At 44.6% G+C, this 25,388-nt stretch overlaps 1 protein-coding gene and 1 pseudogene across 3 annotated transcripts in view; both read left to right on the top strand.

Annotated features, from left to right (window-relative positions):
- The first annotated feature begins 5,995 nt into the window (after nucleotides 1-5,995).
- LOC307110467 (PCI domain-containing protein 2-like) lies at nucleotides 5,996-24,717 on the top strand (annotated as a pseudogene). Its single transcript has 3 exons — nucleotides 5,996-6,565; nucleotides 23,006-23,361; nucleotides 23,633-24,717. The product of its transcript is annotated as a PCI domain-containing protein 2-like (transcript).
- Nucleotides 6,338-25,388, top strand: part of TPST1 (tyrosylprotein sulfotransferase 1) — an 89,605-nt gene continuing 70,554 nt past the window's right edge. For both annotated transcript variants that reach the window (XR_013815177.1, XM_079799806.1), the window contains exon 1: nucleotides 6,338-6,565. The gene's annotated coding sequence lies outside the window, so the exon portion shown is untranslated. The remainder of the gene's footprint in view (nucleotides 6,566-25,388) is intronic.

A 25,388-nucleotide genomic window follows, 5' to 3' on the forward strand; every position in this document is an offset into this window, starting at 1 on the left:
GCTCTGTCCAAGCCGTGCATGAGGTACAGGACAAGTCACAGGCTTGGCGGCTGTTTTTGGTCTACACTGGTCACTGGTCAGCATCTGCGGCAGAGAAGGGCTCCCTCGAGCACCTCCCTTCCCAATCCTTCCCCTCCCTGGACCTTTTCCCCTTGTCGGCCAGCCACTTGCCCGGGAAGGGAGGCAAACACCGGTGGCAACTCCAGCCCATGCTCAAAGCACCCAGCATCGCGTGTGTAATCCACGGCTCTCACCCTGGACCTCTGACTCAGTGGTTCTAAAGCACAGCAGGGGAGCAGAATTCACCCGGGATATATATATATATATTTTTAAGTAAAGTATAACAAACACAGAAAAGTGCACATGGGTAAACAGTGTGATGAATTCTCACAAAGTGAACAAACCAGGTAACTCCCAGGTCAGGACGCAGAATACCACCAACTGGCCTCTCAGGAGTCCCTTTCATGCCTCCTCCCTGTTTCCCCCCCCCCCCCCCCCCCCGAGCTTCTGCTTCATACAACTGACCAGAGGCCTGGTGCTTTTACTGAGCTGCACAGGTGGTTGACACGCATAGCGAGGCTTGGAAACCACTCCCCGCAGTCATATGATCTCCTTCGTCAGAAGTGGAACTAGAGGATGCTTTGCTGCCAGTCTTCGACTCAGCACCAGTAGCCGCCTGGCTGTGTTTACCCACCGAGCAGTGGGCATTTCCTGTAACTGGGGTCTGCAGAGCATGTGCGCGCAGCTCCTGGGCTCCGGAAGCCAGTGGGTTGGTTCCAGCCTGGGCATGTGGCCCTCTCTCCCTGGCAGGAGTTGCATGAAGAGGTATTTTTGGAAGGTGCAGGAATTCCGTAGCCATTTGGAAAACGCCTGCTCATAGGCTCGGCTGGATTCTCGTTTTAAAATGCTGATGTGGCTGAGGGGCCTGCCCTAGCCAGCTTTCCTGGATCTAGAGGTGGGGAAAGTGAGGAAGCATGCTCCCTTTCCCCCTTTTCTTTGAATTGTATCCCCGTTTTATTTTTGTCTCAACTCCCTCTGTCCCACAAGCTTCAAGAGAATTGTGAGGTGTCTCCTGCAGCTCGTTGGCTCTTTGATGCAGTCTGCAGGTAAGTGTTTAACTTGTCCCAAGTAAGCCAGGGCTTTGGGGTCATTTTAAGTCAAGCGAACGTTTACCCTCAGTTCCCTACCAAGGATCTTTGGCCCTGAAGCCCTTACTTGGAGTCTGTCTCCCTCCCTTCCAGGTAGGACCCTGAGCTCCCTCTTATTCTCTTTCCTGTGTCCCCCTCTGCTTTGCTCTGGTGGCCTTCATTGATAACCACAGCGTTTGCTAACCATCTATCCATTCATTCTCCCATCCATTCATTCATTTAGTGCCACACCCTATGCAGCGGACAGCGTAGAGGCTGGGGCAGACAAACTCCCTTCTGTCCTCCTCATTTCTGCCCTTACCCTAAGAACTTCCTTTGTCCCCACTTTTCCACTTCCTCCCACAGCCATGTCTGTGCTCTCTGAGAGATCTCTGCTCCTGCACTTGCTTCAAAGGTAGCCTGTCCTCTCCTTTTTCTGTGTTCAAACCCTTTGCTTCTTAACCTTCATTTCTAGCTCCTTGGGTCTGGGATAGAGAATAAAAAAGTAGGACCTGGCATGGTTCTCTTCCCCAATTTTCTTTTTCTGAGGTCGCCCCTATCCCCTCCACCTCCCATCTCCGCACCAGCCTCTCTCCAGGCCAGATCCGGGAATGGAAATGCCACGAAGCGAGAAGTGCTACACGTCTGTCCTTCCAAAAACCAAAGCACAGCCAGCCACCCTCCAAACGGAAGTGTGGAGGGCTGTGCTGCCTCTTCAGTTCTCCCCAAAGCCTGAACATTTCCAGGCGTGTTGCACAGACTTTCCCTCCAGGAGGTGAGGTTACTGCCGCGAGGGGTCCCCCGCTTACCCTTGGCGGGGCCTTTGTCCTGGGGGATGAATCCCCGAGGCAGAAGCCATGCACAGGCTGGGGGGAGGGCAGCGGCTTCTGGGCTCTCACTAGGGTGTCAGCCTGTGTCCACTTCCTCTCTGTCCTTGGCCCTCCTGGGGCTGCCCGGGCTGTTTGGGAGAAACAAGCTCTGAGCCCTTAGAATGGCCTGTTGGTCAGCGGGTACAGTGTCTGTGCCCTCATGTGAGGTTATCCGAATCTGAGCTCTATCACCTGGAGGAGGTAAGCCTGGGAGGAAAAACAGATACAGAGTGTTCAGAATATGTGTATTCGATATGAGGCGCATTAAATTACACAGAAACATAGAAATGTCACGTGAACCAGATGTGCATATGTGCTGAGACAGTGAGTTATCCCGGAGAGAGTTCTTTTCCTAAAAAGTTACAAATTTATTCATTTTGAATAGGTAATCCAAGCACCTGCCACAAAATTTCACAATATAGAGTGAAAAATAAGTTTCTTTCCCAGTCTTGTGCCCAAGTCCCTCCATTTTCCTCCCAGACACAGCACTGTTGCTAGTTTACTGTGCCTCCTTCTGGAGATTGTCTACGAAAATCACAAAAACACAATGGGCCCTAACCGGTTTGGCTCAGTGGATAGAGCATCGGCCTGTGGACTCAAGGGTCCCAGGTTTGATTCCGGTCAAGGGCATGTACCTTGGTTTTGGGCACATACCCAGTAGTGGGTGTGCAGGAGGCAGCTGATCGATGTTTCTAACTCTCTATCCCTCTCCCTTCCTCCCTGTAAAAAAATCAATAAAATATATTTAAAAAAAACACACAAAACACAATGGGCATATTATATATGCTGTTTTTAACTTTGCTCTTTTCATTAAGAGTACATTTTGGAGTCTATTTTAAAAAGCTTTAAAATTGATTTTTAGAGAGTGAGGGAAAGGGGGAGAGAGAGAGAAACATTGATGTGAAAGCAAAACATCCATTGGCTGCCTCCTGCACGCCCCCTACCAGGATGGAGCTTGCAACCCGGGCACCAAGTGCACAGGACGACACCCAACCAACTGAGCCACACTGTCCAGGGCTGGAGTCTTTTTTTCTTATTAGTTCTGCGAGGGAGACATGAAACAGATCAACAAGAGAAAACAGTGAAATTTAATTATGTATGTACATACGAGGGCTTCCATAAGAACATAGGGCCCGAGGGCAAACTGGGCAGTTGAGGCTAATTTGCCATCTTGAGCTAGCTGATGGAGGTGATGGGGGTGTGGTTTGGGACTTTGAAGGGGAAGAAGGCAATTCAAACGTTTGGTAAACACATGTTTGCTGGGCCATCTTTACACAGTGGCACACACCGAGGACTTTGAGCAAAGCTCCCTCCCTGTCCATTACACACCAGTTCATATTGCACTCTAGTTATCGATGATGGCAGCTCTTTTTCTGGAGTTATCTAAATTCTTTTAGGCAGTTGGGGGGAAGGTCCAAGTCCTTCCCGAGTCTTTGCTTCTTAAAAATAGCCAGCTTAAAATAATCAATATCCCCCCAAAAGGCATGTTTTGTAGTGGCAGAACTCGGCTCCCCTCAGTACCTATCCTACATGAGTCGGGGGTAGATTTAGAAAGCAGAGAAAGCTTGTTTCCACGTGACCCTGGGCTTTGCTTCCGAAGGAGCTTCTGGCTGCTTGCCACAGACAGTGTGACCCTGGGGCCACCTGAAGCTGTCTTGCTCAGGCAGACAACCCGCCATGTGACAGACAGGGAGCCAGCTTCTCTGCCAGATGTCACTGAAGGGATGTGTCCCGTTCTTGCCCTTGCCTGGAATTTGTTCTCAGAGTTTAATATGTGAGATACAAGTGCTAGCGCTCCCCCCACCCCCAAACCTGGCTACTCGGTTCTTTTCTGCGGTCGGGTCGTGTAGGTGGTGAAGAATTTTCTGAGCAGCGCCGCGGTCACCTCAGAGCTGCGGTTCTGGTTTGTGGAGAGAGCCTGGCAGGGGCTGTGTTGAAGGGATGGATGCCCAGTGGTGCTGGCCGTGGCTTCAGCTTACGCAGGTCATGGGGAGCTCTTTTCTGGGAGGGGTCTGGAATTCAGGAGGTGGAATGGGGCATAGCCCTTGATGTGTAAAGCTGGTTGAATGACTTTGGGTCTGTCCACAATTACCTTATAGAGTGCGACCCCCTTCCTTCCCTTTCTTTCCCTTGCTCTCTGCCTGCTGACCTTGCTCATATTCTTTTGATGAGCTTGTAATCCCCAAACAGCTTGTATCAAATCATCTTCATTTGATTTAGGTGTTCCAAAGAAAAATATCATGGTGGTATTTCTTTAAACTTCCTCAGATCAAATTGCTTACAAGATTTTCCAATTGAAAGAGAAGAAGACCAAGTTAGATATCTTGAACGCTTGTTCTTAGGGAGGCACCAAAGGCAGGGGCTTTCAGCGGTTTGTTATCTCATCTGATATTTTTTAAATTATAGCTTTATTGAGATATAATTCACATACCGTATAACTCACCTACTTAAAGTACACAATTCAGTGGTTTTAGTATATTAATACAATTGTGTAGCCATCACCACAATCAGTTTTAGAACATTTTCATCAGTCACCCCACAGAAACCCCATACCCATTAGCAGTCACTTCCCATTTCTCTCCAATCCCCTCAGGCGCCTAAGGCATCCACTAATCTACTTTCTGTCTGTATGGATTTGCCTATTTTGGACATTTCACATAAATGGACTCATATAACATGTGGTCTTTTGTGACTAGCTTATTTTACTTAGCTTAATATTTTCAAGATTCATCCACATTGTAGCATGTATCAAAACTTTATTCCTTTTTATGGCTAAGTAATATTTCATTGTATGGGTATAAGACATTTTGTTTATCCACTAATCAGTTGATGGACATCTGGTTTGTTTCCATTTATTGGTTATTATGAAGAATGCTGCTATGAACATTTCTGCACAAGTCTTTGAATGGACCTCAGTGGATCTTTACAGTAACTCTCTAAGGTACATATTCTACAGATCTCATTCTATAGATAACAGAACTTCCAGGATGGTAGACAGGAAGTTTGAACACAGCTGTTAGGTTCCTAAGTGCATGCTTTCTCCAATCTATGTTCATGGAGTTGAAATAATTGCTTTGACAGAACCTGGTATGGATATGCCTATAGGAAGTGTCAACCTTAAAAATAAAAATGTTATTTTACCCGCAAAATGGGTTTATTCAGGAATAGTAGAGGAATTGCAATTCAGGACATGCAAGCTCTGGCAAACCACAGGCAAGAGAACGAAGGAGATGACCCTTATAAAGAAAAGGAAGTTAGGAGAGAATGCTGTGAAGGGAAGTCCATCAGAAGAGAGCCAGAGTTCAGGGTGATGGCTGTTCAATGGCTGGGTTGTTGCTGGGCAAGGGGGAAATCTTCCTCCCGCTGGTTGCAGTAGTAAAGTGTGCTTCTTCCTTGTGAGAACCATTAGCTCCTTCCTCTGGGAGTCTGCAAGGTGCACTGAGTGAGCATTTCCTCTTCAGGGGTCTCCCTACTTCATTTTAAACGAGAGAGAGAGAGAGAGAGAGAGAGAGAGAGAGAGAGAGAGAGAGAGAGAGAGAGACTTGATGATGTTCCACTTATTTATGCATTTATTGGTTGATTCTTGTATGTGCCCTGAATGGGGATGGAGCCCACAACCTTGGCGTATGGTGGTGACAATGCTCTAACCAACTGAGCTATGGCCAAGACTCCTTTTATTCATTTTCACAGAAGGAATTGTAAACGGGAACAGTTAATTTTCAGTGTGACATTTCAGCCCTTTCCCTTCCCTCTCTGCCCTTTTCTCCTTTCCTAGCTTTCAGTTCTTCCTTTCAGGGATCAGCTCCTCTCCCCGGCAACAGGGGCAGAATTTGCTCACTCATTTACACGTTTGTGTGGCAGGGAATATAGTTGGAACCTATTTGCATGTGTGAGTTCTGTCCTATGAGATGAAAGCTCCTCTGCTAGTAGCGGGCACATGGTTGGTATTTGAAGCAGTGGACAGAGATGGGGGTCTTCCCGAAACCCCGGGTTTCACGCATGAAGGCCACCCACGTAAAGGGCTGGAGCTGCGCGCGGACAACCACCTCCGCCCGGCTCCCCTCCATCCAGGCCACGCACGCCGTTGCTCCAGCAACAACCCGCCCAAGCAGGTGGCGCCCCGGGAGTCCCTGCGAGGAGCGCGCACTCGCAGAGACGCGGGGCACCCGCCCGACCACCACGTCAGACCCACCCCCGCCCCTCAGCGCCTGCGGGACTCGGCGCAACTCGCGGCTCCGCCTCCTCGGTGGGGAGCCTGGGAAGCTGACGAATCAGAGAGACGGACACATCGCCCAGGCAGCCAATCCCCGCAGGCGTGTGATCCCGCGCCCGCCCGGGAGCTCGGCGGCCGGCACCGAGGCAGCAACTGCGGGAGTCGCTGTTGAGGCGGCCGCGGGCGCGGGTCGCGTCGCGCTGCTCCGAGGGGCCGGGCTGGGCTGGCCGCTGCTGGCGCCTGGCCGTGAGGGCGGGCTCCCGGGCGGGCGGGATGGCCCCCGCCTAGGGCGGTGGGAGAAGCGGCTGAGCCCAGGATGCTGGGGAGGCGGCGCGGCGGCTCCTCACTCATCCCAGGTAAGGGGGACGCCGCGCTCGCCGCGGCCCGCGACCCGCCCGCCGCCGCCCACCTGGCGCCCGGTCCCGGCCGGCTCCGGCCGGGCATCCCTCGGCCCCACGTCGCCTCTGCCGGTACATCTCCCGGTTTGCCCCGGGGCAGTTGTCCAGTCCCGCCCCCCAAGCGCGGCGCCCCACGCTGTGGCCGGGCCGCCCCTGCATGCACCCCCTTCCCCCAGGGGCAGGGTTTCCGGGTCTCGGCTTCTGGGTCGCCCGCTGGCCCCCCGCCGGGGTGGGCCTCCCGCTTCTCCCCTTCCTTCTCTCCGGGCTGACACCGCTTCCCGGCTCCCGCTTCCCCCCATTCCTTCGTGCGCCTTCGAAGGATGAGACCCCTTCTCTTCGCATCATCCCGCCGGGATCGGACTTCTGCCCTTACCTCTTCCCGGGCTTCGCTTCTGCAGGCGCACCCCTGTCCCTGTCCCCGCTCCTCATACCGTGTACTCTCCACATTTCACCCCGGCGGCCCCCCCCCCCCCCCCCCCATGTCCTGGGACATGCCCATTTGCTCCCAGATGCTTTCCTTTCCATACTCGCCTCTTGTCCCCTCACTTTTCACCAACCACCTTAGCGAACACTTCTTCCTTCACACTTGAAGCCTTCAGTCACTTTAATACTCCCCTGTATGTCAGGTCTGTAGTCCTGACATCTTGATTCGTCTTGAAGTGTGCTGCAACCATAGCATGTAGAGTGCCTTGCCCGGAGCCTGGCACACAGTAGGTCTGGCGCGTGCTGGATGCTCACACGTTAGTCTTTGAGGCTCCTTCCAGGCCTGTGTGCTTCCTCTCCAGATGGTGGTAGCAAGAGGTCCAGTATCCATAGAGATAACCCGCTCCCTGAAGAGTGGTGTGGGTGGTGGCAGGATGAATTCGTGAACCCCAAGTGTGATCTTTATGTTATATATTGTTTTATATTTTATATTTACTGTTTTATACTATTCTATATGAATTGGTGTTGTCAGCAATTCTTAGTGAGCTTTGCCATATAATTTCCCCCCTTATTCCCCTCCTCCCCATCCCCATCTGTTTGTAGGAGGAAGGGGCCCCTACCTCATCGCTGAAATTAGCATTGTGTGTTAGACGTGTTGAATGTGTTTCTCTCTCTGCTAGTCCAGTCCTGCGGTGAATTTTCATTCTTTAAGAATTTGGAGGAATCGGGTTTAGACTTTTTGGCATCAATTGCTGAAGGGCTCAGAAATGCTGAGGAGTGCCCTGGCCAGTGTGGCTCAGTTCTAGCCCTGTGTGGGGTTTGATTCCTGGTCAGGGCATATACCCAGGTTGTCTGTTCTATCCCGGTGGTGAGAGCGCATATGGGAGGCAACCAATGTCACATCAATGGTTCTCTCTCTCTCTCCCTTCCTCCCTCTCTCTCTAAAGTTAATTTTTTTAAAAAGCTTAGGAGTGACGATTCTGACGAGTTCTCTAAAGTAAAAGTAATTAACACACCCACTCCCCCCCCACACACACACACTCAACTGCCCCTCTAACCTCTCAACGGCCCCCCCTTGGGCACTGGCTGGGAACACACTTTCTGGCTATCAGACGAAAGAGCTGCAGTCCATTTTTCAAAGAATAATATAAATTGGACTTTTTAAAATTATAAGAGCAATGTTACTGGCCTCAAGCCATTCTTGCCACATTTGCTATGATGGTCTCCAAGCTTGGATGAATCAAACACTTGGCTTTTTTCCTACTCCCGGGATCTCCAGAGCAGGCTGGAGACAATCATGTAACTGAGCTGCTGGTGCTGTTCTAACCTGGATTCCAACTGTACTCTCACTGCCTGGATTTGCTTTGACTTGCCCTTTAGGTTCCTCTTATGTACTAAAAGCCTAAATGGCTGTCCACAGATTTTTACCATTCTCCTCTAACCATTTGTCCTACTCCTGAGTTCCTTTCATTGCTTATTTTGCCTCCTACCTCACAGAAGAAATTGATGGGCATTGGCTGTGAAATCTTTAAGGGTCTCATTTTCCTGTGTGCCTGTACCTATCTGATTTCTGTCTTTTCTTTTATCAGAGGAAGTCCTCCTAGCTAAGACTAACATCTCCGACCTCCCGCTTTATTCTCGTTTTTTCTCTCAGCCCACATCCAAAACAAAAACAAAAACCTTCCCTTGATGCTTCCCTCTTTTTGTTCCTTCACATTAACGTGGTATTCTTTAGAATTTCAGTTTTTATTCTTTTCTCTGTTCTTTTTAATTTCCTTGTGTGTTACACTTTTTCTCATGGCTTCCAATGGCACCTATATATTTATGGTTTTCAAAGATGTATATTCAGTCCCCATTTTTCTTGAACTTCATGTGTTTCTTTTTTTCATCTGTCTGTTGAATAAAAATATACTGGATACTTGGTACTTTAAACTTGGTTATTTTTTCCTCTCCCTTCCCTCTACTCATAGTCCCCTCAATCACATTCACAGACACTATTTTAAGGTCTTTACCCTAGAAAGCTTAGAACCCTCTTCTTTCCTGACATTAAGTCTGTTGTAGATCCTATTGTTCCACCTGCAATCCTTTTCTTTCCCTCCTCATTGCCAGGAGATTGGTCGAGGCCTATGCTATGTTTCTTCTAGACAGTCTGTGTCAGCCATTTTCAACCCAGGCACTAATTTAAAGCCACCTCAGGAGCTTTTAAAGTGTAAGGATGAGGGGATCAAAGTATTTCTAGAGATTCTGATTCACTTGGTCTGGGTGGGGCCAGACCTTGCCATTTAAAAAATGCTTCCTATGTGGTTGTAAATAATACGCAGCTAATGCTGAGAACTGGGCTGAAAGCTCAAAGAGGGAGTGCTAGAACCCCAAGGAATTATAATACTGAACTCATCCTTTAAAAATCAGGATGAATTCATTTTTGTTGGCATGATTACTTGCTTATTTTCATGGTACTTTGTACATATATTAAAGTACATGTACCTCTGATCACATTTTCTCTAACTTATTTCTCATGGGTCCATTTTTTCTCAAGACTAGGAATTTCTTGAGGTCTGGGACCATGCCTAAAAATAAACTACTATTTCCTCTACATTACACACAACACTTCTTATACTAAATATGTGGGTTTTCCCCTTACATTAAGCATTTCTCCAACTCTCTAGACACCAACGAGGTGTCCTATAATTTAACTCAATTATAACACTAATTATCTGGAGTTAGTTGCAGACTGCACAGACCAGGAGGAACTCAGTCACCTCGCTTCAGATGCCAGTAGCAAGTTTCAGGTTGTGACCTGTACTTTAATTTATACCAACTGGCTATAAATTGGGGCTTTCCACAACCTCCTCCTCAGGTTGATAATTTGCTAGAAAGGCTCACAGAAATAATAATTAAAAAAAAGGTCTTTACTTGTCATTACTTGTTTATTATAAAGGCTGTAACTCAGTAACAGGCAAATGGAAGAGATGTATAGGGCAGGATATGGGAAGGGGTATGGAGTTGCCATGCCTTCTCTGGCCATGCCATCCTCCCAGTATCTTGTGTTCACCAGTCCAGAAGCTCTCCAAAACTCTTCAGTTAGGGTTTTTATGGAGGCTTTATCACACAGACCTAAATGATTAAATAATTGACCATAGGTCATTAACTTAATCTACAGCCCCTTTCTCCCTGGAGGTCAGGGGATGGTTCCTTTGGCAACCAACCTCCACCCTCCAAGATATGGTTGAAGACGACTTATTGTGTATAATAAGAAATTCCAAGGATTATAGGGCTCTGTGCTAGGAACCAGGGATGAAGACCTAATATACTATACTCTGTTCTATAATAATTATTATATCACAGTGCCTTATTTATCTTTTTATCACAGTCTTACCTAGTGCTGGATATATTTTAGAAACTTGATGAAAATTGGCTGAATGAATTACTTTGGTAAATAATGTAAAACATCATGAACTCACAGTTTTGCAAGCTGACCAGCTGTTTCTTGGCTGCTGACAAGTCATTCAGACTTGCACAGTCTTTCTTACCTCTTGAGTGTTTAATCCATTTACACTTAATGTAATTACCAGTCCATTCAGATTTATATTTTGCTATTTGTTATCTGTATGTCTTGCCATTTTGCTATTTGTTTTCTATATGACTTTTTAGTTTCTCTATTCCTTCATTACTGCTTTCCTTATTGAATACTAGAGGCGTGCACCAGTGGGATCCCTCGGCCTGGCCTGCGGGATCAGGCCGAAACCGTCTCTCCAACATCCCCCGAGGGGTCCTGGATTGCGAGAGGGTGTAGGTCAGTCTGAGGGACCCCACTGGTACATGATCTGGGCTGGGAAGGGACGCAGGAGGTTGGCCAGACGGGGAGGGACTGCGGGAGGGCTCCAGGGAGTGTCTGGTCCATCTCGCTCAGTTCCGATTGGCCGGACCCCAACAGCAAGCTCACCTACTGGTTGGAGTGTCTGCCCCCTGGTGGTCAGTGCACATTATAGTGAGCGGTTGAGCATCCTTAGCATATCATTAACATATTATGCTTTGATTGGTTGAACGGCTGACTGGACACTTAGCATATTAGGCTTTTATTATATAGGGTTTTTCAGTGTATACTTCAATTAGCTTATTATTTCTTTTGCAACTTTTCTTTATTTTCCTGGTGATTACAATTAATATTTTAAAACAATTTACTTTGGATTAATACCAACTTAATTTCAATAGTATGTAAAACCTTTACTTTAATAGAGCTCTGTTCACTTCCCTTCCTTTGTATTCTTATTGTCATTCAATTACATATTTTACATTAAAAGCCCATTGATGGTTTTAAAATTATTGCTATATGCAGTTGTCTTTTAATTAATTAATTTATTATTGTTTTTTAAATATATTTTTATTGATTGAAGGGAGAGGAAGAGAGAGATAGAAACATCAATAATGAGCAAGAATCATTGATCATCTGCCTCCTGCATGCCCCACACAGGGGATCCAGCCCACTCCCTGGGCATATGCCTTGACCAGGAATCGAACCGTGACCTCCTGGTTCATAGGTCGACAACCACTGCACCACGCCAGTTGGGCTGTCTTTTAATTTAGATAGAAACAGAAAAGATTTAGAAACAAACATGAGTTTATACTGTCTTTTGTATTTATTTGTGTAGTTATTGTTATTGGTGCTGTTTATTCTTTTCATGTGGATTTGGGTTACTGACTAGTGTCTTTTCATTTTAGCCTTAACGACTCCCTTTATTTTTTGTACAACAGTTCTTCTCAGTTTTGTTTACTGGGGATCTTCTAATTTATCCTTTATTTTTAAAAGGATGGTTTTGTTAGGTATAGAATTAATGATTGATAGTTCTTTTAGCTCCATGAATATGTCATCCCATTGCCTCAGGCCTCTGTGGTTTTCCTTGAGAAGTCAGCTTTTTATCTTACTGAGGATTTTATATGTGACTAGAGGCCTGGTGCTGTGCACTGGTGGGGTCTCTCGGCGTGGCTTGTGGGGATTGTGCCAAAACTGGCTCTCTGACATCCCTCAAGGGGTCCTGGATTGCAAGAGGGCCGTTCTCAGGTGATGCACCCCGAAATCAGGCTCCCTCCTCTCTGGTTCCGGGTGTGTTACCTGAGAACCATAGCTGCCAAGTCACCGCAGCTCGTCAGCTTCTACTTTGAGCTTCTTCCCCCTGGTGGTCAGTGCACATCATAGCAGCCAGTTGGTCGGTTGGCTGGTCGCTTAGGCTTTTATATATATAAATGAGTCACTTTTCTCTTGGTGCCTTCAAGATCCTGTCTTTAGCTTTTGTCAGTTTGATTATAATGTGTCTATGTGCACATATCTTAGAGTGTATCCTATTTGGTGTTTATCTAGTTCCTTGGGAGTTTAATGTATTTCATTGAATTTAGGATGTTTTCAGCCATTTATTTATATAAATTTGATTTTTCCCCTCTTTATGTCTTTGGGACTTTATGCATATTTTGGTATGCTTGATGATATGTCACAGGTCTGAAGCTCAGTTCATTTTTCTTCATTTCTTTTTCTTTCTGTTCTTCAGACTAGAAAATTGATCTATCTATTAAGCTAGCTGATTTTTCTGTTAGCTTAAATCTGCTGTCGAGCCCCTCTAGTGCATTTTTTGTTTCACTTATTGTACTTTTCAACTCTAGAATTTCTCTTTGGTTCTTTAAAAAAAAGTATTTCTAGTGACATTCTTTATTAGTGAGAAATAATTCTCATAATTTTCTTTAATTATTTAGATATGGTCTTCTTTAGTTTTTTGAACATATTTACAATAGCTGATTTGATTTAAAGTTTTTGTCTAGTAAGTCCAACATCTGGGCTACCTCAGGAATAGTTTCTATTGACTTCACCTTTTCACCTGTGTATGGACAATACTTTCTTATATCTTTATGTATCTCATAGTTTTTTTGTTGTTGTTGAAAATTGATACTGTATTTTTAAAATATATTTTTATTGATTTCAGAGAGGAAGGGAGAGGGAGAGAGAGAGAGACAGAAACATCAATGATGAGAAAGAATCATTGATTGGCTGCCTCCAGCACGCCTCACAATGGGGATAGAGCCCACAATCTGGGCATATGCCCTGACTGGAAATTGAACCATGAGCTCCTGGTTTAGGTTGATGCCCAACCACCAAGCCATGCCAGCGGGGCTGAAAATTGACACTTTAAATAATATAATGTGGCTACACTGGAAATCAAACCTTTCTCCCCCAAAGTTTGTTGTTGCTTTTTGGGTCTAACTCTGTAAAGTCTATATTCTTTATCCTATATAATCACTGAAGTCTCTGCTTGGTTAGCCTAGTGGTCATCTACTGATTGGACAGATTTCCTTAAATGTCTTGAAACTATTAGTCTCCCAGCCTTTGCGCGTGTGTGTGTGTGTGTGTGTGTGTGTGTGTGTGTGTGTTTTGACTTCCTTCATGCAGTTCACACTGTGCCTTAGCCTACACTTTCTGCTTGTGCAGAACATCAAGGTCAGCTAGAGATGAGAGCCTTCCCAAGTCTTTCCTGGGCATGTGCATGCTTTCTAGGTTTCCAAGAATATATTGGAGCTTTTCTAAGCCCTATTATGTACAACTCATTCCTCAGTTTTTTAAGTGTTTGATCAATGTCTTGTTTGCCTCAACTGTTACTGTCACTGCAGACAGCTAATTAAACAATTATCTCAGTTTCTGAGATGGCAGAGTAGGTAAACACTGTGCTAGCCTCCTCCCATAACCACATCAGAATTACAACTAAATTATAGAACACCCACTAGTGAGAACCAACTGAAGACTAGCTCAACAGAACTCTTATAACTAAGGATATAAAAAAGCTAAGTCAAGCCTGGTTAGAGGGATGGAGATGTGAAATAGGCTGGCCCCATACCCACATGTGGCAGTTAAGAATTGGGAAGGATATCTTGGCTGTGGAGGTACCCCTGAGGAGCTGGGGTGTAATCCCCATACCTGGATTCTCAGTCCAGAGCACCAGTGCTGGGAACAGGAGTCCCCACAGCATCTGGCTGTGAAAATCAGGAGGGATTCCATTTGGCTGAGATAGAGGGCTGCTGGAATCCCGGGTGTTCCTCTTTTTATATATATATATTTTTTATTGATCTCAGAGAGAATCATTGATCGGCTCCCTTCTGCACGCCCCCTACTGGGGTTCGAGGCCACAATCCAGGCATGTGCCCTTGACCGGAATCGAACCTGGGACCCTTTAGTCCACAGGCTGACGTTCTATCCACTGAGCCAAACCAGCTAGGGCCCAGGTGTTCCTCTTAAAGGGCCCCCACATGGACTTACTTAATGATGGACACAGTCACTTGAGTTCTAGCACTGGGCAGCAGCTCAAAAAGCACCAGGGACATATGGGGAGGAACTGCATTGTCTGACTTCAGGACCAGGGCTGGAGGGGCAGCTCTCTCAGCCATTTTGTTCCTTTGTGGAACCCTCTCCTCACAAAGCAGGCAGATGCAGGTGGGCTCCAAATCTGAGTGTCCATCGAACTCCCTACACTCTTAATTCCCTGAGAACCTGTCCCACCCAGCTCATGCATAGGCTGAATCTCCCTCAGTGGCTGTTACAAGTGGTGGCCCCAGCCCATGTCTTGGACTTGCCTAATATCTCTCAAAGGTTCACAAACCCCAAGCAGCACCTGGACTCAGCATGCCCTATGCCTCTTGCTAAGTGACTCCCAGTCTGGCACTAGTGGCAGCTGGCCACGCTTGGCAGCCTAGCCATTCCCAGGCACCTCCAAGCCCAGCACAGACAGCTACCAATTGTAAGTCACTTTGTAGCTCTTACCAGGTGGCCCCAGGCCAGCCACAAGCTACAGCTGATCTGGGTCTGCATCAGAACCTCTTGCAAGAGGCCCCAGAATCAACAAACTTGGTGGCCAGCTTCAGACTATACAAGAGCACTACCCAGTTAACTCCACAGACAACATGCCTAAAGGGTGGATTCAGCAGGCACCAGAGCCCTGCAGCAGTGAATCCCACTTTGGGGGATCAGCCCTCCACAAAACAGCTCATCCATTGTAATAATGGCCAGTCCTCATAACCAGTCAGCCTGAGGATCAATCCCATGCACTGGTGTGCCAATAGCAGTCAAGGCTCAATCACAACAGGAAGGTACATGTAATTCACACAAGGGACATCCCTGGAACACCCGGCTCAGGTGACCAGAGATACTGTGCCACTGGGCTCCTCGGGACACCTAGTACATAAAGTCACCCTCCTAACACTGGGAGACTTATCAGATCTATATAATATGTAGAAACAAACCCAGGCAGCCAAAATGGGAAGACAAAGAAACACATCCCACATGAAATGACAGGGGGGGCGGGGGGAAAGAACTAAACAAAATGGAGGCAAGCAGTCTATCAGATGCAGAGTTCAAAACACTGGTTAAAGTGAACTTAAGAAAAGAATAGATGAACTCAGTGAGAATTTCAACTAAGAGGTATAACATAAAAAGGACACAGAGATTATTAAAAAATAGAAGTGAAGAATACAATAACTGAAATGAGGAATATATGAGCTGAAAAGAACAGTAGAGTAGATGAAGCAGAGGATCGAAATCAGTGATTTAGAAGAAAAGGCAGCAGAAAACATCCAATTAGAACAGTAAAAAGAAAAAATTTAAAAAATGAGAATAATATAAGAGTCCTCAGTGTCAATTTCAAGCATACAAACATTCACATTATAGGGACACCAGAAGGAGAAGAGAGAGCAAGGGATTAAAAAACCTATTTGAAGAATAATAATTAAAAATTTCTCTATCCTGACAAAGGAAATAGACATACTAGTTCAGGAAACCCAAAAAGTCCCAAATGAGATGAATCCCAAGAGGCCCACACCAAGACACATCATAATTAAAATGCCAAAAGTTAAAGGCAAAGACAGAATCTTAAAAGCAGCAAGAGAAAAGCAGTTAGTTACATACCAGGGAGCCTGATAAGACTGTCAGCTGATTGGGGGGAAATATTCAAAGTGATGAAAAGCAAGGAAACTACAACCAAGTGATGAAAAGCAAGGAAACTACTACCAAACAAGGCTATCATTTAGAATTGAAGGAGAGATAAAGAGCTTCCCAGACAATAAAAGAAACTAAAGAAACTCACCACCACCAAACCAGTATTACAAGAAACATTAAAGGGATTTCTTGAAGAAGAAGAAAAAAAAGATACAAAATATGAATAATAAAGTGACAATAACTACATACCGATCAATAATCACTTTAACTGTAAGTGCATTAAATGCTCCAATTAAAAGACATGGTGTGGCTGAATGAATAAAAAATCAAGACTCACACATATGAAATCAAACTAAAAAGTTTTTGCACAGCAAAGGAAACCATCTACAAAATGAAAAGATAACCTAATGAATAGGAGAAGATATTTGGCAATGATATATCCAATAAGGAGTTAATATCCAAAATATGTAAGGAACTCATACAGGTAACACCAAAAAAGACAAACATTCCATTTTAAAAATGGGCAAAGGACCTAAATAGACATTTTTCCAGATGACATACAGATGGCCAATAGACATATGAAAAGAAGCTCAATGTCACTAATCATCAGAGAAATGGAACCACAATGAGATATCACCTCATACCTGTCAAAATGGCTATTATCAATACATCCACAAACAACAAGTATAAGTTGAGGAGAAAAGGGAACCCTCCTGCACTGTTAGTGGGATTGCAAATTGGTACAGCCATATGGGAAACAGTATAGAGGTTCCTCAAAAAGTTAAAAATAGAAGTACCTTATGACTCAGTTCCACTTCCTGGTATTTATTTGAAGAAATCCAAAACACAAGGTATGGAAGCAACCTAAGTGTTCATTAATAGGTGATTGGATAAAGAAGATATGATACATATGTACAGTAGAATATTACTTGGCCATAAAAGAATGAAATCTTACCATTTGCAACAAAAAGGATGAACCTTGTTGGGTATTGAAAAAAGTCAAACAGAAAAACAAATACCATATGATTTCACTTAATATGGAATCTAAAAAACCTGAAGTGAACAAACAAAAGAGAAACAAACTCCTAGATACAGGGAACAAACTGATGGTTGCCAGGTGGGTGGGGCTTGGGGAGATGCGTGAAAAAGATGAAGGGATTAAGAAGTACAAATTGGCAGTTACAAATGGTCATGGTGATGTAAAGTACAGTACATGGAATGTAGTAAAAAATATTGTAATAACTATGGTATCTGGGGGTACTAGACTTATTGGAAAGTTCATTTTATAAGTTATATAAATGTGTAACCACTATGTTAAATTGCAATTTAAAAATCTTAAAAATAAAACAGTTCAATTAAAAATTGTCTTAGACAACAGTATGGTGATTACCAGAGGGAAAGGGGAGTAGGGGAAGTAGAAAAGGGTAAAGGGGGGATAAATGGTGATGGAAGGAAACTTGACTTGGGGTGGTATACACACAATACAAAATACAGGTGGTGAATGATAGAATTATGCCCCTGAAAACTATGTAATTTTATTAACCAATGTCATCCCAAGAAACTCAATAAAAATAAAATATACATGTATTTTGGGTACAGAAATACAAATAAACACAACTTACAAAGAAAAGAAAACAATAAAAATAAATTGTCTCAATTTTTTTTAAAAAATATATTTTTATTGATTTTTTACAGAGAGAAAGAGAGAAGGATAGAGAGCCAGAAACATCGATGAGAGAGAAACATCGATCAGCTGCCTCCTGCACACCCCCCACCGGGGATGCGCCCGCAACCAAGGAACATGCCCTTGACCGGAATCGAACCTGGGACCCTTGAGTCCACAGGCCGACGCTCTATCCACTGAGCCAAACCGGTTTCGGCTGTCTCAATATTTTTAACAAATGCCCTGGGCATAGGAATGTCACATTGAGGGCGCTCTGATTCAGGTCCAATAAAGATAAGCCCTGAGAATGTAGCTTTTCCAGATAGGTTAAGTAGTGACAGTTCTTTGGAAATGTGGGTTTGGGGGAGCTCCTAACCTATTCTTAAATAGTTGCTGGGCTGCTGTTCTTCACAGCTATCATGCTTATAGGTTACTAGAGGCCTGGTGCACGAAATTTATGCAGGGAGGGGGTCCCCTCAGCCCAGCCTGCACTCTCTCCGATCCGGGACCCTTCAGGGGATGTCCGACTGAGTCGGACATCCCCCTCACAATCCTGGACCGGCAGTTGGACATCCCTCTTACAATCCTGGACCGCTGGCTCCTAATCACTCACCTGCCTGCCTGCCTGGTCGCTCCTAACTGCCCCCCCTGCCAGCCTAGTCACCCCCAACTGCCCCCCCCCCCCCCTGCTGGCCTGGTTGCTCCCAACTGCACCCCCACCTGGTCACCCCCAACTGCCCCACCTGCCGGCCGGTTGCCTCATGCAGCCTGCTTGTTCAGTTGTTTGGTCGTTCCTCAGGCCAGCCCTGGGTGGCTGGGCAGCCAACATCTAAGGCTTGCCTGCGCCTCCGGCCAGCCCTGGACAGCTGGGGGGTAGAGGGGACTGGGGGGTTCTGGAGGCAGGCACTCTGGCGGGGCTGAGGAGACTGGGTGCTGCCATCTTGTGGCTGTGGGCGCCGCCATCTTTGAGGGTGTGGCAGTCAATTAGCATATTCCCTCCTTATTGGCTGTGCGCTGCCATTTTTGTGAGGGCATGACAGTCAATTAGCCTATTTCCTCTTTATTAGATAGTATTGGTTTCCAAGTCTTCCACAGAGCTGGGTAAAGGGAATTGGGAGAATTAAAATGCCGTAAATCTTGTTCTGCTTACTGAAAGTCAGCTGTTTTTGTTGGATAAATGTTTCTTGGATTGTTGCAAGCCTTTGGTTAATTTTCAGATTTCTGAAAAAGTTGAGTTTGCATTTTGCTAGTCTTCTCATTACTTTTACGGAGGATCAGACTTTTGGAGTGCCTTACTTTCCCATGCTGGATATGCTTCCTCCGGCCTTTTTTTTAAATGTAGTTTGAGGGGGTTATGCATTAAATTTTAGCAGATTGTTTCGATTACTGAGAACTCTGAGATTATACAATTATGGTTTTATGTGCTATTATTTCCCTACACTCTGGCTATGTTTATTGCTTAATATTTTCTGAATCTGTGCTATTCTTTTCCACCTTGAGGCTTCCTGTTATCTTATTTTCTCTGCTCAAGACACTCTTTATTTCCCTCACTCCCACAGTGGGAGTCCTGCTTATCTTTTAAAATTCATTCTGATATAATTTTCTTTCTCTGTAGCCCCTGGATATAATCCTGTATGTCCTTTTTCATACCTTTTGTATTACCATCTTATTATTTCATCACATAGTTTCTTGTCTTCTATCCCAGCTAAGTTGCTAGTTCTTTGAAGGTACATGATGAATCATACCCATTTATATGCTCAATACACATTTGTTAATTGAAGTGTAGGAGTAAGGTTCACTGAAAGAATGTTAAACATTTTAGGTATTGTGACTGGGGTTTGCTTTTTATTCATCCATTATTGAATTGGAGGAAATTGTATACTCTGGAAAAATTAAATAACAATACATGGTTGTGCACACACTACATTATATAATCCTTGGAAAGATACAGGAAGATAAAAATCTCCAATACAGATTGTTATAATAGTGGTTTCTGATCAAAGATTTGATGTCCAGCTTTTTATTTTTTATTTAAAAAAATCTTTATTGTTGAGAGTATTGCAGATGTCCCCCTTTTATCCCCCCCAATGCCCGCCCTGCCCCAGGCCTTCACCACCCTGTTGTCTGTGTCCATATATGCATATAAGATCTTTGGTTAATCTTTTCCCACCCACCCCCCTTCCCTCTGAGAGTCGTCAGTCTGTTCCATTTTACTCATCATGTCTCTGATTCTATTTTACTCATCAGTTTATTTTGATCATTAGGTTTCTTGTTTGTTTACTTTGATTTTATAGATAGATATATATTTATTGATAGATATGTATTTATTGCCATTTGATTGTTCATATTTTTATCTTTTTTTCTTCTTATTCTTCCTCTTCTTAAAGAATACTCTTCAACATTTCATGTAATACTGGTTTGGTGGTGATGAACTTCTTTAGCATTTTCTTGTCTGTGGAGCTCTTTATCTGACCTTCAATTGTAAATTATAGCTTTGCTGAGTAATCTTGGTTGTAGGTCCTTGCTATTCATCACTTTGAATATTTCTTGCCACTCCCTTCTAGTCTGCAAAGTTTCTGTTGAGAAATCAGCTGACAGTCATATGAGTTCTCTTTTGTAGGTAACTAACTGCTTTTAATATTCTCTCTTTGTCTTTAGCCCTTGGCATTTTAATTTTGATGTGTCTTGGTCCGGGTCTCTTTAGGTTCTTGTTTGGGACTCTCTGAGCTTCTGGGACTTGTAAGTCTATTTATTTCACCAGGTAGGGGAAGTTTTCTGTCATTATTTCTTCAAATAGGTTTTCAATATCTTGCTCTCTCTCTTCTTCTGGCACCCCCATAATGTGAATGTTGTTATGCTTGAAGTTGTCCCAGAGGCTCTTTACACTATTGTCATATTTTTTGATTCTTCTTTCTTTTTGCTCTTCTGATTGGGTGTTTTTTGCTTTTTCATAGTTCAAGTCATTGATTTAATTCTCAGAATCTTCTACTTTACTGTTGAATCCCTGTAAATTATTCTTTATTTCAGTTAGTATGTGCTTAATTTCTGACTGGTCCTTTTCATGTCTTTGAGATTCTCACTAAGATTCTTGAAAGTCTTACTAAGTCCCTTAAAGCTTTCTTTGAGTCCCTTGAAGGTCTCATTAAGATCCTTCAGTGACCTTATAACCATGGTTTTGAACTCTCTATCCAGTAGTTTTCTTGCTTCCATTTCTTTCATTTGTGACATGTTTTCATTGTCTCCACATTTTGGCTGCTTCCCTGTGTTTGTTTCTATGTATTAGGTAGAGCTGCTATGTCTCCTGGAATTGGTAGAGTGGCCTGTGTAGTAGGTGTCCTGTAGGGCCCAGTGGCTCAGCCTCCCCAGTCACCTGAGCTGGGCACTCTAGGTGCATCCCTGTGTGGGCTGTGTGCACAGTCTTATTGTAGTTGAGCCCTGATTGCTGTTGACACCACTGTGAGAGATTGACCTCCAGGTCAACTGGCTGTGAGGACCAGCTATGACTACAGTGGAAGAGTTGCTGTGCAGAAGACACCCCTATGGAGCAGGACTTCTTTCAGTGGGACTTTGTTGCTCACTGAGTCTCCCCTCGAGTGTGTCACTTGTGGATGTGTAGAGTTGTAATCTGGTATGGTCTGAAGCTGTCCACTGGGTGCACTGGCTCTGGGGCCTCCTGGGAGGTGTAAAGTCAGCCACTGCCTGAGGCTACCTGGCAGGAGCTACAGAGATATCTGCAGATGGATGCTACTTGTATTGAGCTTGGAAGTGCTCAGGCAAGGCCCAGCTGTGAAGCAAGGCAGGCTGGTGCTAGTGCAGGGTCTTGTGCCTTTTACTGATAGATTTGAGGCATGCTGACACTAGCTGCTGCTTGTTTGAGAAATTTTAGCAAAGTCTGAAGCCTGAGCCAGGACAGGCTGTTCATGTAGAAAAGCTACTGCCAACAGCTTGGGTGGGGCTGCAAATTGAATGGGGCAGGGTCTCAGGTAATCACTAGGGTGGAGCAAACAATGTGAGCCATGCTGGTGTAAACTCAGATATGGCTAATAGTCAGCTCTGCAACAGGGAAGGTCACAGCACAGGAACAATGACCCCTGTGAGCACCCTTGTCTGGGAGAAAGCCACCCTCAAGTTCCTGCCCCAATGCCAGACAGTCCCATTCCTCCTCCCTGTATGTCCCTGGATCCCCCAAAAGCCACTGCCCAGTGCTGGAGCTGAGAGGAAGCGGGACATGTAAGAACTTCCTGGGCTCCAGCAGCCTTCGTGTTACTCAGCCACATTCTCTGTTGGTTTTTACAGCCCCAAGTTATGGGGACTTGTCTTCCCAGCTCTAGAACTCTGGGCTGAGGGTCTGGTGTGGGGTTGGGAGCCCTTTGTTCCCACAGGAGGCCTCTGCAGCTGAGATATCCCTCCCGATTAAAAACACGCCACATGTAGGTGTGGGACTAGCCTGTTCCGTGCTTTCGCCCCTCCTACCAGTCTCAATGTACTTTCTTCTTACTTCTCTAGTTGTAAGACTTCCATTCAGCAAGATTTCAGGTGGTTCTGAATAATGGTTGTTCTGTATTTTAGTTGTAACTTTGATGTGATTGTGGGAGGCGGCGAGTTACTGGCATTTACTTACACTGCCATCTTGATTCCCTCTCCTCTTGATGTCCAGCTTTTGATAGAGATCACAGAATTTCAGCTCTGAGTAACTGTGTGAGAGGCATAATTTCTCATAAAGTGGGAACTTATATGTGAGAGTGACTATGCTAAAGTTAAATTAAGCTGATAAAGAACATGCTAATTTCTAGCTTCTGTATATATCTATTATCTCTTTGGACCAGATCTTGTTCTCCATTCTTTTTTGTTGTTGTTATTAATCCTCATCCGAAGATATTTTTTCCATTGATTTTTTTTTTTTAAAGAGAGTGAAAGGGAGGGAGAGAGGCGAAGAGAGAAAGAGAAACATTGATGTGAGAGAGACACATTGATTGGTTGCCTCCCACATGTGCCCCGACCAGGATTTGGATCGAACATGCAACCCAGGTACATGCCCTTAACTGGGTATTGAACCCACGACCCTTTGGTGTGCCAGTTGATGCGCTAACCACTGAACACACCAGCCACGGCTAGTTCTCTATTCTTAATCTCATCTAGATGAGAGCTTCAGGGACTTGGAGAAAGTATGCAAATATGCATGCTGCTCATTTATGCAAACAAAGCACAATGTATACATAGATTTAGAATTTTTTCCTATCTGTCTAATTAGGCTTGAAATGATCATAATAGGATAATTCATATATTTTTGGCTCCACTCGGTCCCGGCGATGGGCATTGTCATGGCGCACATCACTACCTATAGTAGGTTTATGAAGCAGTCGACACGAGAGACTGGGCATCCTGTGTGGAGCTGGTGTCTTCCAAGTATCCTCATGTTGCCAATCCACGGCTTCCGTTGGCCTCACCAAAGGAGAAAACGAAAACTGGGCTCTGCCTGGCATGTATGCAATTATGCTTGACCTTTAAGTATTTGCCAGTAATGCAGATCAGCAGTTGGAAAAGAAAGGAAAAAGCAAAGTTGGGGAAATGTTGGTAAAAGCGGCTGAATTGTTGATGAGCTATTTTCCTGTCTGTGCCAGTGACACTCATGCTGGTAAAGAGGATGCTAAGAAGTGGGGGATACTATTTCTGGTGAATCAGTTATTCAAGATTTACTTTAAGATCAACAAACTCACCCTGGCTGGCATGGCTCAGTGGGTAGAGCAATGGCCTGTACTCTGCAGGGTTGTGGGTTTGATTCCTATCAAGGGCACATACCTGGGTTGCAGGTTGGATCCTGCCCCCGGTCGGGGTGCGTGTGGGAGACAACCAATTGATGTGTGTCTCTCTCAATTGTTGTTTTTCTCTCTCTCCTCCCCACTTTCTCTAAAAACAATGGGAAAATAAGCTCACTCCTAGGGTGAGGATTTAATGATGATAATAATAATGATAGATCAACAAACCCCATTTGTGTAAACTGCTCATCAGAGCTATGGACAGCTCAAACCTGAAAGATGATTATAGCACAGCGCAGAGGGTGACATACAGGTACCATGTTGGATGAAAGACCATGTTCGATGGCCATGTTCGCTGTCCTGTGCCTTTGAGCACTGTCACCATTTAAATCAGAAGAACAAAAGGATGATTCTGATATATTTATTTCCAGTAAAAATGCTATTGGGTCATATGCCAACCATTGAGCATTTGAGAAAGTATCATCTCATGCAGTTTGTTGAAGTAATCAAAGCTGTAAGTGAAGGCAGTCTCCTATTAAATGAGGTTCTGATGAAGCACGAGCCCTATTTTTATTTGCTGTGGTATCTTCCTTAATTTTGAAAAGCTGAAGATAATCACCAGGAGGAATCTTTTTAAGAAAGTGTACTTGTTCAACACACCAGTTATTTCTGGATGCTTTTCTAGTTGCTTTGAAATTCATGGAAATTCAGTGGAAAACATGGACATCGATGAAGCCCTGTGTATTCTGGCCAACCTGATGTTCGTGGGTCACATTGAAGGCTCTATATCGTATCAGCATCAGAAGCTAGTTGTTAGCCAGCAAAACCCATTTCCTCCACTGTCTATAATGTGTTGAATAAATGAACAGTCCTGAGAAGGAGTGTGTTCCTGTAGGTTTTTATCGTGCAGATGCCATCAGTCATTTGCTGTGATATTATTCTCTGCAGCTGGAATCTCTTTGGGGCTTTTTTGTCCCCAAGGATGTTGAGACTGAGTTTGCAAGCACACACGGATATCTTAAAGTCTTTGTCATCACTCATAACTAACGTGAGCCTCACGGACCCCTGGACTTCCTTTTCCAGACATTGTACTCCCCTCCTTTGGCTCTGGAACTGCTGTGAAGGGGGCTGTCTCCAAGGCAGCTATAGTTTACTTCTTACAAATGTTGTTTATAAATGCATCTTTGTAACTTTTTATGTAAATTTTTAAGATGTAATCCTGAATTAAAAACAAAACAAAAGCTAGGTATATTTTTAATTTCATATGTAATGAAAGCCTTATAACAATGTCAGATTCACTTTAATTTGCACCATACTTGTTGCATACATGGCTTTTGGTTCATGCCAGACCCACTGTCTGGGAAGTACCATGGAGTAGTCATCACAGTTTTAGAGTCAGTTTTAGGTTCCTACTTGCTCAACAATTTTCCAAATATTGATACCTTAAGTAAGCTACTTATCCTTTTTGAACTTCAGTTTCCTCATATGTAAAATGAGTCTAGGACAGAATTAGTGCAACGAGAGCAAGGAATTACAAAAAAAATTCTGATTCATTTATCAACAAGAGTGTAAAGTGACAGAGGCAGATGAAATAGACTGATCAATAACGAGTGGTTTAGAAGAGCAAGGTCAGAGGGAGAAAACAGGAAGTGAACTTTGTACTTTAGTATTTCTAAATATAGTCAACTCATATTTTAACACTGGAAGCAGGAGGAAAGACAACTATTCTAATAATAGGAAAGTGTTAGTTGTTTGGGGTTTTAGTGAGAAAGTTTTACTGGGGTCACTTAATGGATATTTATTGAGTGCTCAAAATGCATGTAGCATTTTATGTTATACTAGAGGCCTGTTGTACGAAGATCCATGCAAGAATAGTCTTTCCTTCCCCTGGCTTCACTCCTGGCCACCCGGGAGCCTGCAAGTCCTTGCTCCCGGCAGAGCACTGCTCCTCCCTCCGCCCCCCACCGTCCCCCT

Source organism: Cnephaeus nilssonii (assembly GCF_951640355.1).
Source record: "Cnephaeus nilssonii genome assembly, chromosome: 2".
NCBI lineage: Eukaryota > Metazoa > Chordata > Mammalia > Chiroptera > Vespertilionidae > Cnephaeus > Cnephaeus nilssonii.